This window comes from Ascaphus truei, chromosome 1 (genome assembly GCF_040206685.1).
Source record: "Ascaphus truei isolate aAscTru1 chromosome 1, aAscTru1.hap1, whole genome shotgun sequence".
Lineage (NCBI taxonomy): Eukaryota > Metazoa > Chordata > Amphibia > Anura > Ascaphidae > Ascaphus > Ascaphus truei.
Genome location: NC_134483.1, coordinates 62,676,605 through 62,697,092, shown reverse-complemented (window position 1 = coordinate 62,697,092; position 20,488 = coordinate 62,676,605). Strand labels below are relative to the sequence as shown.

Sequence of the window (20,488 nt, the reverse complement as noted above, 5' to 3'; positions counted from 1 at the left end):
TCAAAATATTTCTACAATATCCTCCTATTGTTTGTTTTAAACATCTCTTGGTTTGTCCAACATATTGTTTTTTTTGCATAGACATCTTAAAAGATAAATGACCCCTTCACTGTCGCAATTGATGAATTTATTTATTTTGAAGGTCTCTTTAGTATGTTCTGATTTAAATTCTTTCTCACTGATTCCATGATTACAATATTTGCACCTCCCACATTTTACAAACCCGGATTATGTTTTTTCTTTAGCCAGCCCTCACCTGGCTCTCCTATTTTTGGAACGCTGAGTGCTATACGTTTTTTTAATATTTTCAGCCCTAGTATATATTGTTTTTGGTCTATATATGCTCTTTTTGAAGGGGATCCTGTTGCAAGATATAATTATACTTTTTTAGAATTTGTTCTACTTTTTTGTACTCAGAATTGTACTGTGTAATGAAACTAACTTAATTTTCCATATAGATATTGTTTCTTTCTATGTATTTCAGTAAACATTTTCTGTCCACATTAAGTGCTTCCATTATATGTATATCATTTTGTTAATTATATGTACTGTATATTGGAGATAAAGCAAGGCAAAGGTATTAAATACATTCATTTTACCAAGGAGGAGTCAATTGCAAACATATTGCGAAAGGAGGAAGCCACAACCTCTATGTTCAGTGTCAGATTTCACATTAGGCCCGTTAAGCCCGGGCCTAAATCAATTTTGTAAGGAAAAAAGGGACCTAAAGCGCACAGGAGAGATGGAAAGAAAATAAACAAGACATAGTGTAATCTGTATACAGTATAATATAGGCAAAAATCCTGCTATAATTGATTGCACTTACAGGATAGTAAATCATTATCAGCAAAATTGATTAATCTTAGCTGCTTCAGTAGTATTGAAAAGATCCTCTCCGTCAGATTCAGCTGGACTCCATGTCAAAGATGCAACTGCTTGGCTTAACCGGACTGGTTAAATCGGCTCAATTTTGAGAGGAATTGTTAAGATAAGGAAAGCAAGGATTGTACAGATGTACAAACAATTTATTGAGCTAAAAAGACACACACCTAAAAAGATATATCTGCCGGAGTCACTGCAGACAGTATCCGAATCCTCTGACTTACTAAGTCAAGAGAACGTCCTGCGTTCCTCTCCCACTGTCTCGTCCTACGCACGGTTGTTCCAAGGCACATGCGTGTATTCGGTACATCAAAGGGATGGCCCGCATCATTCTCTGCCGGTACCTCCGTGCACCTGGATTACTTCCGAGTCACGTGAGAACTCAACTCACGTCTCGCGAGACTTCTGTTGGATAGTCACAGTCATTCAGCAATACTGCGTGCAAGTCCTCCAGGGAATTCTTCACACAAACTCCGTATCCACGTCCTCTACCCAACTAGTTTCGACTTGTGGCTTCGTCAGGGGCATGTCATGGAGCTGCTCACCCTCTTCCTATTTACACCCTTTCTAATCAAAGAAAATAGGCAAGCAAATAAATCAAACACTGACAAAGGTACACCGCTACATACTAAAGTTAAAATATATAAAGTAAACTTAATACCTTCAATCTATATAATAGATCGTTAACATATATATTTCCATACTAGAATCATCTCATGCATTTTAAATAGAAACAATTAAATTACCACCTCCTATGATAATATAAATTTAATTGTGAAATATGAAGAGATCTATAATAAGGATACTAAATCGATTTCCAAGTTAAGTCCTAGGGGTGATAGTGTTTTTAACCTGAAAATCCATGTGGTTTCCAATCTATTAATGTATGCAATCCTATCTCCCCCATGATAACTCTGTTTACACAGATCTATACCAAAAAACGTTATGCCTGTCGGGTCACAGTTATGATATGACTTAAAGTGATTGGAGACACTATGAGTCTCCAACCCTATCCTAATATTTCTAATGTGTTCAGACATACAGATTTTGAATTTTCTCTTAGTCCTACCGACATAATATTTGTTGCAGGGACAGATCAAAAGATAAACCAAGAAGTAGAATCACATGACATAAAATGTTTTATCTTATATTTGTGATCTCTGGTATGGGATTCAAATTCTTTAATAGATCCGGTTATTAGAGTGTTCATTCTACAGCTGCTGCATTTATTACATTTAAAGAACCCCACAGGTTTAATCTTACAAGATAACCAATTAGATTTACTGTTGATATTTTTAATTTGGCTTGGAGCAAATTGATTTTTGATATTTTTAGCCTTTGTAAATATCAATTGTGGTCGATTTGGCAGTACTGTAGCTCTTTAAGAACCAGATCCTTGGTCAAAATTTCCCAGTGCTTAGTTAATATATTTTTTAAATCATTAGCTTGATTGCTATATTGTGTAAAAAATGTAAACTCACTATGCTTAGTATCCTTTTCTATAGGAGTATCATTATATTTTATCAAATCAGACCTTAATGCAGTTTTTGATTTGTTATAAGCATTGTCTATGATTTCACTTTTATACTCTTTTTCTCATTACTGTACTGTATGTGGTGGTGGGGGGTTGTTTGGGGTAGAGGGGGTGGGTCGTAGGGTGCCCATTCATTACCATTGAGGTTATCTTTGCTCCCATTGAGGGCATAGGTAACCACAATGGCAATCAATGGGTGTATTGGATAGTAGTGGTTGTTGTATTGTATTTCAATGTTTATAGGGGGTGAAGGGGGTAGTTGCGCCTGGGTCAGGGGTTAGGCCTCTCAGGTACATAGCAGGAGGGGTTAGCCCCTTCATTATGGCAATGAAGGGATAAACTCCTCCCGCAAAATTCCCGGTAGGCCTAACCACCCACCCTGGGGCAACTACCCCCTTCACACACCCCCTCTGCCCCCAAAAAAACAGTTACTCTAGTTTAACCCCTTCATTACCTTAGCGACTAGCCGCTACGGTAATGAAGTTGTTTTTATTTTATTTTAATATCACAGTATTGAAGCTGTGCGTCTCCAGAGCTGAGCCGCTTTAATTTTAGCCTCAGGGACCTCCTGCTTCTGTATTACAGGCCTCGGTATGGAGTGTGGGTATCTCCCTGCATTGTTTCAATCTCCTGTGTCATGTGACAAGGACATTTCAACTTTGCAGAGATAACGGCCCCCCTGTTTCTGAATACTGTGATAACACAAATGTCGGACCCGTTGGTAGGCCATGCCAAAACGTTCGATATGGCAGTGATTTTATCGAAGCTACCTGAATAGCTCCATAATCTTATTGTGTGTCTGCTACGTTTTCTAATCCTCAACAATGTTTCTAGTGGCAGCCCCTCTATCAGGAAAATGTCCAAAAAGGTTTAACAAAACACCAACAAGCGGTATTAATATCACACATCCCACCAAAATGTGTGTACGCGTTCACATGGACATGACAGCATTAATCTCATCAGGCACTCTCCAGAGTATCGTTTAACCTGTTAGAAGGCAATATGTATACACTTACTAGTTAAGGGGGAATTTCAAGGTGCATTTAAAGCAGCAAAACATGTGAAATCTGATGTTGTTTTTTTTTTTTAAATAAATCAGTTCTGTAGTATTACATAATAATGACTTTTATTGTTTTTTGTTCTTTGTTTTTATTCAACTCTTAATTCCATTTTTTTTAATCAGCTTTAAAGCACCCTTTGATTCCTATAGCAGGTTTTAACCCACCTCCCAAGCAGTGCAAGATCTTTGCAACACTTTCCTGTTTGGAATAATCTGTTGCAAATGTTCCCAGCAGTGTGAACTGTAAACTGTAACAACAGATAATGTTACTGTAGTAACATAAGGATACATTATAGCTGCTGGGCTACACTGACTGAAGCAGCCATTATGCTATGCCCACAATCAGGTTTTGACAGATTTATAACAAGAGCACCAAACGATTGCCAGTTTAGGTAAGAATGTAGAATTCTAAATTGTCCAATTGCTTTACATGTACAAATAAGAAAATAGGAAAAGAACAAAAAAAAGATGGAAAGTAGTATTGCTGCTTTAAATGTACAAATAAAGGATATACAGTGTATGTAAAATAGATCGAAAATGTCTTCCAAAGTGCTAAAATTCTAACAGCAATGGTTTGAAAAGGAAGTAAATAAGAAAGTGTAATCTAAAATAAGCTACATATGTGGAAAACAAATACAAAAAAACTGCACTCCTCCCAAATTGGCTTGCAATATGTTAGTGACATTTTCATTTTGATCCAAAGTGTTTTAATAAAAGGGTCATTTAGTTGCATATTTTGATCAAACAATGATTTAAGCCTGCTAACCCGATTAAAGTAAACACCATTTAACCAGGTACCTACACTAAATGCATAATAATTGTTATGGTCTTGTGGACTAAAAATTAGCAAATATGTGAAAGTACCCAAAGGGATACATTAATTAAGCATGTACGTTATGCTATCTGTGATGCTGTGCAGTTAAAACCGGCAAAAAACAAACAAATTAAATTCCATTAACATTATAAAAGAAAAATTGTGAGTGCACAAGTTCCTTAGTGAAATGTAATCATTTATAGCTAGACACACACACTTCTCCTGTTTATGTCTGTCACCGGCACTTGCTACCTTCTCCTGTAGAGAGTGTAATGTCAGACTACCATACTGTGTTGTACACCTATTTGCAAATTGGAGAATTGGCAAGAAGCTCAGAACATGGATGGAGGGGCCAGACACCTGCAAAAAAACTATTTAACAAAACAATGAGAGACCTGCCCCTATAACAGAATTAATCAGTAACAGTATAACTTTTAATGCCTTATGGAGTATGCTGGCAGGGGAAGAGAATTGCCCATACATTTATGGTAAACAAATACAAAAACCCTGCCTTCTTCCAAAATAAGCTTGCAATTTCTTGTTGAAATTTTACATTTTGTTCCTATGTTTATTTTAATAGAGGAGACATTCAGTTGCATCTTTTGATCGATAAATATGTACACACATACCTCTCCTCATAATATGAGCAGACATGCTGCAGAAATGTGACCATTCAAGCAAAATAGCTAAAAATAGCAAGGCTTTATAGTGTCTCGGTAGTCCTGCTACCACACCACTAACATGATAAGTGCCTTTGGTTGTTTGTTTACCTTATACCAACCAATGTTTCATGTTTTGCTTGTGAAGATATTAATAAAGATGTCCGAATGTCTCGCAGTTCAGATATTTTTGTGATATTAAAAAACATTTTAATTGATATTTGCAAAAGTTCCCTGCAAACAGCTCTAGCCAAGTATTGTTTGTTATTTTGGCACGCAGTTTGTACATTTCAACCAACCCGCACAAATTTTAGTATATATATATTCCTTATTTTCAGTTCTGAGGGACCTGATGGTTCACAGGCACTGTGGCAGGTGGTGGTAGGAGTACCCTTTCCTAGCTAGAGATGGGCGAAACGGTCAAAACCGTCCCACGGAATATCCAGAGCTTTCCATTCAAAACCCGCTCCGCGGTGTTAAATCCGTTGACGGATTGTTCCAGTTTCAATCCGTATGGACTAATCCAAAACCGCCATTGGATACATTACGCTGGTGAATTTTAAGAATCCAATCCACGGTTTCAGATATCTGCTGCTGGATTTTAACAATCAGCGCGGATTGGTAAATCTGCGGATCAGATTGTTAAAATCCACTAGCGGATTGCGGAATCCACGGATTGGATTGTTGGTGATACAAATTTTTACAAAACGGGAAAAGACGAATCGTCCTTTTTGAGACTGAGCCACGGAAATCCGTGGACCAAAGGAACTGGCCTACTGTATTCAAATCTGCATAAAACAAATTTGCTCATCTCTAGTCTTAGTGTCCTACACATCATGAGGGATTTTCAAGGGACTCTGTGTTCAGCATCTTCCACACAGTGATTAAGCTTGGAATGGGGGAACTTTAAGAGTGGGTAATAGTAATCTGAGCCCGTTGACCCAGCATTCCCCATGCACGTAATAGGTTGAACTCTTGTAAACCAGCAGAATCCTCATACAGTCAATGATTAAATTCAGTCAATACAATCCATTACTGGTCTCAATTTGTCAGTAGTTATCCCTTGTGATCTGTCAGTATCATTTACATCACACTACCAAGTTCCTTTTCAAACTCAAATATCCCAATGATGTATTTCTCTGAGTCTGTTTCTTTTTTATGGTATTTGCAGTTAAATCGTTTGAAGTTAATTTGCTGAATAAAACCTTTTCTCTCACCAGAAATTCAAATTTTTAAAGCGTGTGAATTTTTGTGAATGCTCACAAATTCAGACAGTTTTCACGAGTGGTGAATATTCTGCTTCACTTAACTTTAGCAAAAGTTTCACACATCACTAGTTCTTATCATATCCTAAAAACTTCAATAGTTCTTTCTATTTCAGATATAACCCAACTCTTGTTGCTCAAGGTCTTTCTCTTACAACAAACTCATTCTTGTATTTGTGGTCAGTGCTATATAAAATATAATTATAATAACAATACTAATATTATACAGTAGATTGTGTTTACCATTATTTCTCATGCAGTGTTTAAATTGGATGTTTATCAGGTTAATGGTACTAGGTTAAAAAGATGCTTGAAATTTTTAGTATGTCAAAATATTAAGAAGGTATTGCCTTTTCATGTAGTCACTGTGGGACAAACAGTGTGAGTACTGAATTTAGCCACTGTCATCTTCGTACTTCATATCATGTTTTGACATATTTTGAACGTAATGTTACCTTTGATGGGAGCCAGGAAAGCTGTCCACCATACAGAGAAAGATTGGAGCAATACTTTACTGCTATGGAGATTGTTGCTAGAAACAATTCCCAACACTCAGATGGATAGGAGAAAAGACAGATCACTTATTAAATGACCTGGTTGCCCCGAAAAGTAAAGTAGCATGACACAAGAAGAGACTGTAGAGATGTTTTTAGCGCACCAATACCAATTAACAATAAGATTAGGATAATATCAGATACATGTGATACTTTTGTTCCATATGGAAATGTCAACATGGAAATAACTAATGGTTTAAAGATTGCTCTGTCTCTAATCTACATGAAGTAAGTTTTCTGAAAAGTAGCCCCTTAACATTATAGAGAGCAAATCACAATGTTGTATACATACTTCAGTTTGATGAAGACGTTCAAAGAAGTGAATACCATAGTTTTCTGTGTGCGATCATTATCACGAGGATGCATTGCATACTGTACACACGAAGCCCAGATCCATAGAGCACAGTTAAATCAGGGCTCATAATGTCACGTTACATAAATCAGGAGAAGACGTCATTTTTTTCAGAGGTTAATGCATATTCACTAAGCTAATTATGTGGAAAAACAACAGCCATTCTAGATCTTATTTGCATAGGTTTAACGTTATTTTAGCACAAAGTTGCATTATCTTCCAAAAATATGATGTTAGGCTTGTCTTGGCGTTACTGCTATCCAAACAAGTAAAAGTATGTTTAAGACAAGTTGAGAAAGTTAGAGGGGCGAGGGAAATAAAACTTGGAAATAATGCTATGCTAGTTCAATCTTACCTAACTGTGATGTTTCACCCAGCCAGAGCCACCAATAACATCTCTATTTCAGTGTCTGGAGGTGAGTAATGCCAAATTTAGATTTGACCTAACTAACGTAACGTTAAGTCCCTGCATTAACCTAATCGCTCTTTTGTGAGCATGTGATGTTAGGTTAAAGCTTAATTTTCATGTCTTTGGCATATCATTATCACTAGAGGCCATTATACTTAATGTAATGCTTTTTACGTGAGAAAACTATTAAATATTACGTTATTCTCCTTTGAATATATTCACTGTTATGCTTAATGTGATGTTAAGTTTGGTTAACATGACATTAAGTGACTTAACAGAGCTTTGTGGATCTGGGGCAGTATCTAGTCACATGATTATGTTATTGGTCTTTAGAAAGAAACTCCAGATGAACTTGGATAGACAAGAAACTCTGGCAGGTAAATTGTAGAGGAGGTTTAACACAGATAAATGTAAGATAATGCATTTGGGAAACAAGAATAAATAGGCATCATAACTTAAATGGGGAAAAATTAGTTAAATGGAGAAGGATTTAGGAGTGTTTGTAGACAGCAGGCTTAGCAATAGTGCCCAAAGTCATGCAGTGGCTGCAAAGGCAAACAAGATCTTATCTTGCATTAAACCAGGTATGGATGGAAGGGACTTATCAAGAGAGATTAGATATATTAAATTTGTTTAAATTATAATGGAGGTGACTAAGAGGGGATATGATATCTATATACAAATATATTTGGAGTCAACACAAGGAGTTTTCAAAATAACTATTCCTCCCAAGGGCAGTACAAAAAACACATGGTCATCCTTTAAGGTTGGAGGAAAGGAGATTTCACCAGCAATAAATGAAATAATTATTTACAGTAAGGGCAGTTAAAATGTGGAATTCATTACCCATGGAGACTGTGATTGCAGATACGATAGATAGCTTAAAAAAAGGTTGGTTATCTTTTTATAGAGAACAAGTATAAAGGGAAATACCAAAAAACTAAAGTTGGGAAGGATGTTGATCCAGGGAGAAATCAAATTGCCATTATTGGAGTCAGGAATAAATTACATTTTCCCCTTATGAGACAGCATTGGATGATGTTTCCCTGGGTTTTTTTGTTTGCCTTCCTCTGGATCAAAATACTGTAAATACAAATATAGAATAAGTATCTGTCGTCTAAATTTAACATATTGTAGGTTGAACTTACAATGCACATATGTATTGTTTCAACTTCATCTACTTTGTAGCTATGTAACTATGTAACTTCACTTCTGTACACAAGCTTTTTCTGGGAACTGTTTGAGAGTATATTAAGAAGAAAATAGTTAAAATGTTGCAAATTGTTATACTGTATGTGTCTGATAAATTTAATCCACAGGGGTTAATTTATATGAAACCTTCACAAAACTGCGCAAATCTGTTTTTTTTTGTTTTTTTAATAAGAATATTATTTTCAAAATGTTATATCCTTTAACAAATTGAGCACAGGTACTTTCTAAAAACCGTGAAGTGTTTGCATTCAAGACAAAGAGCTGGATGTTATCTACTGGTACCGAAGGGTATCTTTTGGAAAAGCGAAAATGGAAACATTTCTAAATATGGCCCTTTATATTATGTATGTGTGCACTCTAGGAACTTAGTGTATATACATATTTTGTCATCAAATGTGCCCTTTCTGTTTCATGTTTGCTAATGCTCTAAACGCAATGATATATTGTGACGTTAGATTTCCATGTCTTGTTATTTTACACTATAGCATTGTGTATGATGTCTAGTATATACCCCAGCTCACCTTTTCCTAGGTCTCTGATAGTGTCATTTTTACAATTTGGGAACTGACCATGAACCCATATCGCACAATATGGAGATGTACCCAGGATGTCCAATGGAAAACAACTATTGAGAACATATTCATAAGCATTATTTACATATTTCTGACACTTTTGATACAGTAATTTGTTGCATACTTGTGTCTACTGGTCAAACGCCCATCTTTATTTTTGTAGAAAAAGACATACCTCATTATAGCACTTACTATATACAGTACTTTAACAAATAAATACTTTCAGAAACCCAATGGATAATGTACATAATCAATGTGAGGTAAAACTCATTAAAACGGCCTAATACAAATATTAAAAAAAGGAGATTAAATTGGGTGGTTTTATTACAATTTCTAGTAGTTTAGAAACATTATAAGTTTTTGTTATGCATTCAACCATTTGGAAAGTGCATTATGAAATGTTAAATTCTGCATATTCTGGCCACAAAGTATGAATAGTACTTTACCTGTCATTAGATGGTTGAAAAGTGACCAAAAAATGTAAAAAAAATACAGCGGGTTTGCAAAACTGTGGAAGACATCCAGATAAACTCTTGAGTTCTATATCTTTGTTGTAAATATATTTTAAAAATGTGTACATTGCAGGTAACATTTTTTTTTGCAACATAACATTGAGACTGCATGCCCCATAACGTAGCCCCCACTTCATGCTGCCTGGGACTCCTCTATGGGCCCCATTATGTAGAAGCTACTGTTTGTTTTCAGCTTGTTTATGTAAGGGAGATCTCGTTCGAGATCTGGCCAGAGCAGGAACTCCTTTCTATCATTTGCGTAATCGGTGACAGCGCGTTCACGTGATTACTCTGGGGATCAGTCACACGAGCATGATGTGCCGGAGGCGGTTTGGCACTCTGATGGCATGGCCTCTCTGGCCCTCAAGAGAAACATAAAAAATGGAATGTATTGTTGATCGGTGCAGCCATGAGTAGAGAATGAGAGAAGATTGCATTACAGTAGTTGAATACAGAATGCTGTTTTATTGTATACATAAAAAGTATACATTCAAGATTTGTTCATGTTGCATGTTACTAGTTGTCTGTAACAGTAGTAAATATTCAAAAATATATCACAGTTAGAGTTAAAACATTTTTAATGAAGAATGCCCAGATCTCACTAAACAGGGCTCTGAAACATGACAATTTCCTGAATCAATGTTTGCTGCTGCAAATATTTCTTTTTTTTTTTTTTTTTGCGGTATTGGATGCCATATTACATACATGTACCTGGCTAAAAATCGAGTGACATAATAAAAATCTCCATATTTCTTCTGTACAACGGACATCATTTATTGGTGGACAATAGAAAGTAAAAATCAGTCTGTTTTATTGCCAGTGTATGTGATACTTACTGAGCGTTTTCTAAAAAAAAAAATCTTGTGTAGTTACATTAGAATCAGATTACTAACCCACATTATTGTAACCCAGTTTTGAGAAAGTTAAAGTCATGGACCTTACAAAAGACTGCAAAATCGTTTTTCTGGATTTCACTGTGAAGTATGTTATCAGGATGAAAACAAAGATACAGCAATTTATTCAAACATTTTTGTTTCTGGAAAATATGAGGGACTGCACATTAAAATTGCAACAAATAGGAAACTGTTATCGTCAAATTGGTTTGACCCTCCACCAAATGAGGCCTTAGAAAAATGTGCTTCCAAGATTGTTCTGCAATACTACTGTACGTAACTGTGTAGGTTCCTTTAAATAAATGTTACAAATTATATTTTCCCCTAACATGTCCTAAGCAGCCAAGACAACCAAGACAGGAACAAGATAATATTAATTTGTGCAGCCGTGAACATGAAGGAAAAATGCTGATGCTGAGAAAATATAATTACTGACATTCTAGTATCAATTATGTGCACGTAGAGGGAAGACACAGTTGGATCCTCTCAGCAGTGGCCCTTATAGTACTCCAGTTGTGAATGTCACAGTTGTAGTACAACTTCCCTATTAAAGTTAACATGAAAGAGAAAATGTTCGTCTGAGTTATATTTTGAGTCAGCACTTACTGCTGTGAAGTTGTAAGAATTCTCAACATCAATTCCACATGAGCTATTGTACTGAAATTGCTGTTCCACATACAGTAGTAAATGTCTAAAGTAAATAATGAATTCATTTTTTTATTATAAGAAACATTACTAGAATATGATTTAAAAACAAGCAGCATTACTTGGACCTGATTTAATGTTGGTAGTTACCATGGGTTGTTGCTCTCTGCGTTGTCCACAAATGCAAAGACCAACAAAGTCACATCCTTTTTTTCATCAATAGACTACAGATGTTGGATGGGCAGGTTTTGTACTCCCTGGTCGCCCCTACTGACTTCTTTGTAAAGAAAAAGTGCATCAGTTTAATGTCAGAACAGACAGTTTTGACATTTGATACAAAGCCAGCCCACAGCTGTAGGTGTTGTTGGTTTGCCTCCAACTTTACAAGAACACTACCTAATCTCATTCAGATAATTAAGGGTATAAGTAACGTTACCCTGTCCAACCATGCATTCTGTGGGCCATGTGTGTAGATAGCAACTGTCACTCAGGAAGGAAGGATCCAACACTCCACGGTTTGTTAAATAAAGTTAATTTATTTTGCGACACAACGTTTCGACCAGTAGGTCTTTCTCAAGTGACTAGGCATACACCAACTGAGGATAAACCCAGTATATATATCCTCAACCAAAGACAATACAACAGGTGAAAACAAGTAAAAAATCAGCACAGCTGACCCCAATCCGTCTCCCCTGATCAGTCCAGTCATCATGCTTTACCACAACAGTTCATGAGAGCCTCTTTCCGGTATTGTGTTTCAGTGACACCTTCCTCACTCCTGATAGGACTCCTTCTCTTCTGCGCATGCGCCGTCAGCGCTTGCGTTCCAGCGCCATCTTCTTCCGTGTGCCGGTCGGATCTGACGTCATCCATCACATCAGGATTGGTCCTCCTGTTATCAGGGGCTGCTCACACATCTTGTGAGCTTGTAAGCCTTCCCTCCTCTCTGCATCACGGCTTGGGCTGTCCTCCTGCGTCCTCCGATGTCATGGTTCCTGTGACATCATCTTTTCCTTCAGTTCTCCTCCTGTTAACGTGGGATATTCCTCCATGTCTCTTGATGAGTGGATTAAGTCCTTAATATGCATGGAAAGAATGTCATGTGTGATCAGGGGTGACATATCCAATAATGTGAAACAGTGAAAAAAGTAGTATATATAATCAAAAAATAAATAGATGATACCGTTCTGTGGCTAACGAAATGCTTTTATTTGTGCAAGCTTTCGAGATACACTGATCTCTTCTTCCGGCGATGTTACAATGAATGAAGCAAGCAAAGGGTATACTTAAAAACAGTGTCTCTTGGAATGTTATCTGTGCTTGTCCCTCCCCCGTGTGTGGACGTGATTTATGGCTAGAGGTCTTAAAGGGTTCCTGAAAGTTAGTGATGTAAGAGTGTGTGTGTGTGTGTATCTGTGTGAATATAAATGAATGGAGGGCCCACAGTGTATACAGTGCTTTACAAAAGGTGCATGTGGATTGGGAGTTAATATAAATGGTGTGGGTAGGTGTGGAAATGTGAGAGATTTGTAGCATAACTAAAAGTGGTCCCTATTGGTGTATAGGGATGGAAAAACAAGGAGTATTAGTATGTGTAAGAGACAGCTGTGTGTGCATACATATAGCACAGTATGTGCAGACATGGCCTTTAGCGCTCATGGGAAGAGAGTTCACTTGTGTCAGTAATGACTCATAAAATTTCGATCTCTGTTTAGGCCACCGCTAAGTGTCCCGAACAGTTGCATACATTTGTATTCATGCAACCGTCTCTCTTTCGGTGTTTTAAGATTACCTTTGAGTATGGCAACCCTCAGATCGTTCATCTTATGGCCAGAGTCAGAGAAATGTTCGCCGACAGGACCGTCTCTTGTTCCGCGTGTGATGCTGTGGCGATGCAGGTTCATTCTCTTGTTTAGCCCCTGCCCCGTCTCACCTATGTAGTAGCAGCCCCCTGGGCATTTCATGCACATGATGAGGTACATGATATTGCTGGAGGAACAGGTGAACCTTCCTCTGATTTTGTATTCCCGATTCCTGTGTGGTATTTATATTGTGTCCGCTGTGTAGAGCATTGCGCAGGTTTTGCATCTTGCGTCCTGGCATGGTTTCGTCCCGCATTCAGTTGTACTGCTGAATACTTTACTCCTCACCATAATATTCTTGAGATTATGAGGTTGTCTATATGATAATAAGGGTGCTTCAGGGAAGACCTGTTGCAGTCTTGTATCTTCCTGGAGGATGGGTTGTAGTTCCCTGGCGATCTTGCGTAGGGCTCCTAGGTGTGGGTTATATGTGACCACCAAAGGTACCCTGTCGCTTGTCTCCTTCTGTTTGTATTCAAGGAGATCACTTCTTGGTATTCTGGTGGCTTTGTGAATTTGCTGGTCTACAATTCTGTGGTTATATCCACGGTTTATAAAATCTGATCTCAAGGCTTTAATCCGCTTGTCTCTGTCTGCTGTATCGGAGCATATCCAGTTGTATCGTATGGCTTGACTGTAGATGGTTGCATGTTTGTTGTGTGTCGGGTGGAAGCTGTTGTCCCTCAAATAGCTGGCTCTGTCTGTAGGTTTGCCATATATACAAAAGTCTGTAGTTGGTTGTTCTTTATAGTAATGGTGGTGTCTAGGAAATGTACTTCGTCCGGGGAATGGGTGAGTTTGATGTTGATGGTCGAGTGGAACGTATTGAAGTTGTCATAGAATTGTAGGAGGTCCTGTTCGCCAGAGGTCCAAATCAGGAGGATGTCATCGATGTAGCGAAGGTATGTAAGGGGTTTCAAGTGAAAGGTGGAACGAAAGTCACTTTCCAGTTTTTCTCAGAACAGATTGGCATACTCTGATGCCATCCGAGTACCCATAGCGGTCCCGGTTGTCTGGAGGTATGTGTCATTTTCAAATGTGAAGTAGTTATGGGTCAGAATAAATTTGATGCATTTAGTCACTGTCTCTGTGAGTGGCTCCTGCGGTCCCAGAAAGTATCTGCAGGCTGAAATCCCATCCTTGTGGGGGATGTTTGTATAAAGTGACTCTACATCCATGGTTGCTAGCAGTGTTCCTGTTGGGAGGGGGCAATGGCATTCAGTTTGTTTAGCAGGTCGGTGGTGTCCTGGATATAGCTGGGTGTGTTTTAGAATATCCTCCACCCAGCCAGAAATATTCTCAGTAAGTGTACCAGATCCAAAGGTAATAGGGCGCCCAGGGTTATCCTCTTTGTGAATTTTAGGGAGCATGTAGAATGTGCCAGGTTTTGGGTTAGCTGGTATCAGGTCCAGAATTTGTTCTCTTGTGCGAATCGGGAGTGTTTTAATGATCCTGTTGAGTTCTCTCATGTATTTTTTAGTTGGATCCTCCTGCAGTGGGTGTAATACTTTGCATCAGAGAGTTGCCTGTGCGCTTCCCGCAGGTAGTCTGTAGTGTTCATTATGCCCACTGCTCCTCCCTTGTCCGCAGGTTTGATTGTAATGTTGTGGTTGCCTTTAGCGATTCTATGGCTCTCCTCTCCATCAGTGTCAGATTATATGTTTGTTTCCTTACTTTGTCCAGGATGGTGGTTTTGGCTCTGTGTCTAAAGCTTTCAATGTACCGGTCCATTGTGGGGTTGCGCCCAGTTTGTGGGATCCAGTTGGATTTTTGCATCTCCCTGCTCATGTGCAGTAGCTCTCCTTCTGCAGTGTTGGCATAATCTTGGTTGTGTATGTTGTGGAAGAACTCCTTAAGTCGCAACCTTCTGAAGAATTCTTCCAGGTCACTTCACAGCTCAATCTTGTCCATAGGCTTGGTAGGACAGAATGTGAGACCCTTTGATAATACTGAGGACTCTGCTTGATTAGGTGTGTAGTCTGAGAGGTTAACAGTGCAGCACTGCTGTTGGTGACTGTCAATGTTTGTATTATTAGTTGTTGTGCTGGCTGCTGCAGAGTATCTCATTCTTAGCCTCAGTCTGTGCAGTTTCTTTTTCTTATTGCTAATTATACCCTTCAGGAGTTTTTCATGGAGTGTTTGGAGTCCTCTCCATGTGTCTGTGTGTATTTCTCCTGTCTCCAGGATGCAGTCTATCATTTCTTTTGTCTTTCTCCTGTTGCTGTAACAGATGCTGATCAGATGGTTCCTTAATCTTTCTGAGTTCCTGGTGCACAGTTGTTGGGAGAAATTTGTGTTTTATGTGTTGGCAAGTAGGTTTTTGAGGACGAGTCCTTTCGGGATCAGATGCTCCTTTTTGCATTTGCTGAGGAAGATGATATCGCTGTCTAGTTGTGCCTGTTTTTTCAGTAAATCCTTTAGCTTTACCACAGAATTGTAGACCAGCAAATTCACAAAGCCACCAGAATACCAAGAAGTGATCTCCCTGAATACAAACAGAAGGAGACAAGCAACAGGGTACCTTTGGTGGTCACATATAACCCACACCTAGGAGCCCTACGCAAGATCGCCAGGGAACTACAACCCATCCTCTAGGAAGATACAAGACTGCAACAGGTCTTCCCTGAAGCACCCTTATTATCATACAGACAACCTCATAATCTCAAGAATATTATGGTGAGGAGTAAAGTATTCAGCAGTACAACTGAATGCGGCACAAAACCAGCCAGGACGCAAGATGCAAAACCTGCGCAATGCTCTACACAGCGGACACAATACAAATACCACACAGGAATCGGGAATACAAAATCAGAGGAAGGTTCACCTTTTCCTCCAGCAATGTTGTGTACCTCATCATGTGCATGAAATGCCCAGGGGGCTGCTACTACATAGGTGAGACGGGGCAGGTCCTAAACAAGAGAATGAACCTGCATCGCCACAGCATCACACGCGGAACAAGAGACGGTCCTGTCGGCGAACATTCCTCTGACTCTGGCGATAAGATGAATGATCTGAGGGTTGCCATACTCAAAGGTAATCTTAAAACACCGAAAGAGAGACGGTTGCATGAATACAAATTTACGCAACTGTTCGGGACACTTAGCGGTGGCCTAAACAGATATCGAAATTTTATGAGTCATTACTGACACAAGTGAACTCTCTTCCCATGAGCGCTAAAGGCCATGTCTGTACATACTGTGCTATATGTATGCACACACAGCTGTCTCTTTCACATACTAATACTCCTTGTTTTTCCATCCCTATACACCAATAGGGACCACATAGTACCTACACACATTTTTAGTTATGCTACAATCTCTCACATTTCCACACCTACCCACACCATTTATATTAACTCCCACTCCACACACACCTTTTGTAAAGCACTGTATACACTGTGGGCTCTCCATTCATTTATATTCACACAGATACACACACACACACTCTTACATCACTAACTTTCAGGAACCATTTAACACCTCTAGTCATAAATCACATCCACACACGGGGGAGGGACAAGCACATATAACATTCCAAGAGACACTGTTTTAAAGTGTACCCTTTGCTTGCTTCATTCATTGTAACATCGCCGGAAGAAGAGATCAGTGTATCTCGAAAGCTCGCACAAATAAAATCATTTAGTTAGCCACAGAACGGTATCATCTATTTATTTTTTTATTATTGAAGCTCGGCTAACACGGTACTGATACCTCTACACACACACACACACACACACACACACACACACACACACACACACACACACACACACACACACACACACACACACACACACACACACACACACACACACACACACACACACACACACACATATATTTGAATTACACTGCTTTATAATTAGTTCTTTAAAGCATCCTAAGCCAAACAAGTTTACAATATAGAAAGCTTATGACTACATTTTATTTACACTCTAATACTAGAACTTTAAAGCCTACAATTATGGTGGTGATAATACTGTAGGCACCTACCCATCCATGCATGTTACCCAACACTGATGCAATGTAGTGGTGTTAAACCCACTGGTAGTGATTAGCTACTATACTAGTCGAGTAGAGAACCCAGTTTTTTAAACAGTGCTGTCATCCTCTCATATCTCTGCTTGTCTTTATAAACTTTACCCATGTAGATTTCACATCGACTTCTTGACTCCGATCAGTACCAACAAGCCTTCCTATTAAAAAAATGCTCTTACTGCTCTACAACCCTCAATACAAATAAAGTATTCACAGATGCACACCCCTTTACTTACCTGTCATACTCATACTTATATTGTATTTTCTTACCAAGCGAAAGGAAGTAAAAGAAAAAAATACATCTAAACGTGTCATAGCGGTCAGAGCTCAGCAAGAGGTTCAATGTGTTAACAAAGGCGTATGGATTATGTATGTTACATAATCACAGCCAACTGTGCCTGAAACAGCTGTCATTTAACCTAACTGGCTTACTTTATGCTGTGACCTGCTACAGGGTGGGATTCACTAAACTCTGATAAGGGGTTTCAGAGGTTGATCACGCTTCAGCTGGCGTTTACTTGTTGTATTGAAATCCGATTCCCCTGATTGGCGCGTAGTGAAACCCGGCCATTGACTTGAAGGGCATTTAACATACATTGAGCTCCAATATGCCTTGTTGGACCTTTGTGATTCCTCCCCCTCACAATCTGTTTTCCTTCGTCTTCCCAGAAGCAGTGTGAAGATTGATTAAAATGCAAGCTATTTTATTCCAGTAATGAATGCTCTTAATGTTCACGTTTGGCAGTTAGGTTATGGCTACTAACTTGAAGCAAAAGTGTATCAGTTGATGCCATAACACTTTCTCCAATACTTACTAGACTTACTAGACTTACTAGACTGAAATTAAAAGAGGTAAGAAGTGTCCTAAAGATTAGAAGGACACTTCATGCACTGGTGTTTTGGTTTTGGCATTGATTTTGGTTCTAAACATTTTTCATGTTTTGGATGTGGTTTTGGTTATACTCTCCGACCTGTCTAAGACATGTGACTGTGCTCACAAGTGATATTTTTATTTGCTGTACTGGTATGCTGTATGGTGGAGGGTTCTTGACACTTTTGTATCCACCATAACTTATTTAACACGTGGTTAAAACCTCTTCCAGCTTCACATTGCAAAACCAATATAGCTATAACTTCTTAAACCCAGGCTGTGCTGAAAAAGCGGTGTAATACTGCAGACATAAGCTTATAGCGGTCCATGTTAAAATGGATTCGATGCAAAAGGTGACACCGTGTGTTCATTTGCATGTCATTACCCAGAATCCCTGGCTGCAGTGGAAGCACTGTGTGCTAAGAGATAATGGGGGCAGGCAGGGTTGCAGATCTTTCTAATACATGTGAATTTGCTCACGAGTGGTATTTTTATTTGCTGTACAGTGGAGGTTTTTTGTCCCGTTTTTAGACACCATAACATTAACGTGTGCAGGGCCGCCGAGAGGGGAGGTGTCCCGGGCCCGCTGGCTGGGGGGAGCCCGGCTGGTGCTGCAAATTTTCCCCGACCTCTGGCCAGGCCCTGCTGCTGCCGGTCGCGGCCGGGCCCCGGCTCTCAGCTGCCTGCAGGACCTTTCCTCTCTCTGTCCCAGGCCGCCGAGCGGGCGTGCAACAGGGCTCTGACGTCAGCGCGCCGGAAGCTGGGCCAAGTTTTCTTCCGGCGCGCCTCGCGCTGACGTCAGAGAGTGGAAAGGTCCTGTAGGGAGCCGAGAGTCGGGGCCCGTCCGCGACCGGCAGCAGCAGGGCCTTGCCAGAGGTTGGGGGAAATTTGCAGCGCCGGCCAGTGGACACCCGCAGACACCGGGCCCGGCTTGACCCAAGGTAAGTCTGTATTGTTATATGTATTGGGGGGCTTGGGGATATTTTTATATTATTGGGGGGCTTGGGGATATTTTTATATTATTGGGGGGCTTGGAGGTATTGTTACATGTATTGGGGGGCGTGGGGGAATTTTTATGTGTATTGTGGAGTTTGGAGGAATTTTTATTAGTATTGGGAGGCTTAGGGTATTTGTATAAGTATTGGGGGGATTGGGGGTATTTGTATATGTATTGGGGGGCTTGGGAGTATTTTTATATGTATTGGGGAGATTTTTATATGGGTTGTGATATTTTTTATATGTACTGGGGAGGGTTGTTTTTTATATGTATTGCTTTATTTATTTTTTATGGATTAGGCTCTTTTTTTAGATTATTGGAGTCTTTTGTAGATGCATTGGGGACTTTTTTATATGTATTTGGGTGGGTTTTTTTTATGGGGGGGGGTTATGTATTGTTTTTTTCTAAATGTATTGGGTGGGGACCCGGTCAGAACTGTAGTCCTGGGCCCCGGGAAATCTATCTGCGGCCCTGAATGTGTGGTTGAAACCTCTTCCACCTTCAAATTGCAAAATCAGTATAATCAGCCTCACACTGATGTGACCCAAAAGGTTGAAACAGGTGTCTGGGAGTAGATTTTTTTTATTTTTTATTAGAGAACTTACAATCTTGTGCATGTAATACATTTCAATTTTACATGGTGAAGCATAATTATTGACAATACACTTTATTATACTTTTGTACCACATGTTCCCCCACCCTCTGGGATATTGCATTGCTACATGGTGTGGTGCATACCTGCTGGCTCACAGTAGATCTGAGTCTCCTGCAGTGTTTTAGAGGAGAACAGAACAGACTTCTGGGGTAGTAACTGATTCGTACTCACGGTGACAGCGCCTCCATCTCTTGCAGGCCCCAGTTATGTGGGGACAATCCCTACAGGAGAACTTCTTGCCCCCCCCTGATAGATTGCAGTCTCAGGCAGGAAGGTATATGTAAACAGGAATACACTTTATTCTTACACTGCAGATGGTCAGCATACACATCTCACACAGTGGTTACAGCAGTTCTTGGGGCTTCACCCACAGGATGTACCCTGGACCTCCACTGAGGGTACAGGGCACCCACAGCAGTCCTTGCTCTACCTTGACTCCCTATTAGAGCCAGGGGTATGGTCTCATGTCTAACTCCCAAGGGGAGAAGGCAGAAAGTGCACAACCAATCCGCACTTCTGGGTGAGAACCTGTCTCTCTCCAGGGTAGAGACAACTGATGAATTTGGGGTGTGCAGCTTCTTAAGTACAGGAAAAACAGGAACCAGGTCTGAGTCCCTGATTGGACACACAGGCCTAGTTGCACCGCCTCCCCTGTGACTCACTGAAGCTGCTGGGGGTTGGGAAAACCCAGGATTAGTCCTGG

At 39.6% G+C, this 20,488-nt stretch overlaps 1 protein-coding gene across 1 annotated transcript in view; it reads left to right on the top strand.

Annotated features, from left to right (window-relative positions):
• The window catches only part of HCN1 (hyperpolarization activated cyclic nucleotide gated potassium channel 1), a 436,901-nt gene that overhangs the window by 83,504 nt on the left and 332,909 nt on the right, over positions 1 to 20,488 (top strand). The gene's annotated exons all lie outside the window — the stretch shown is intronic.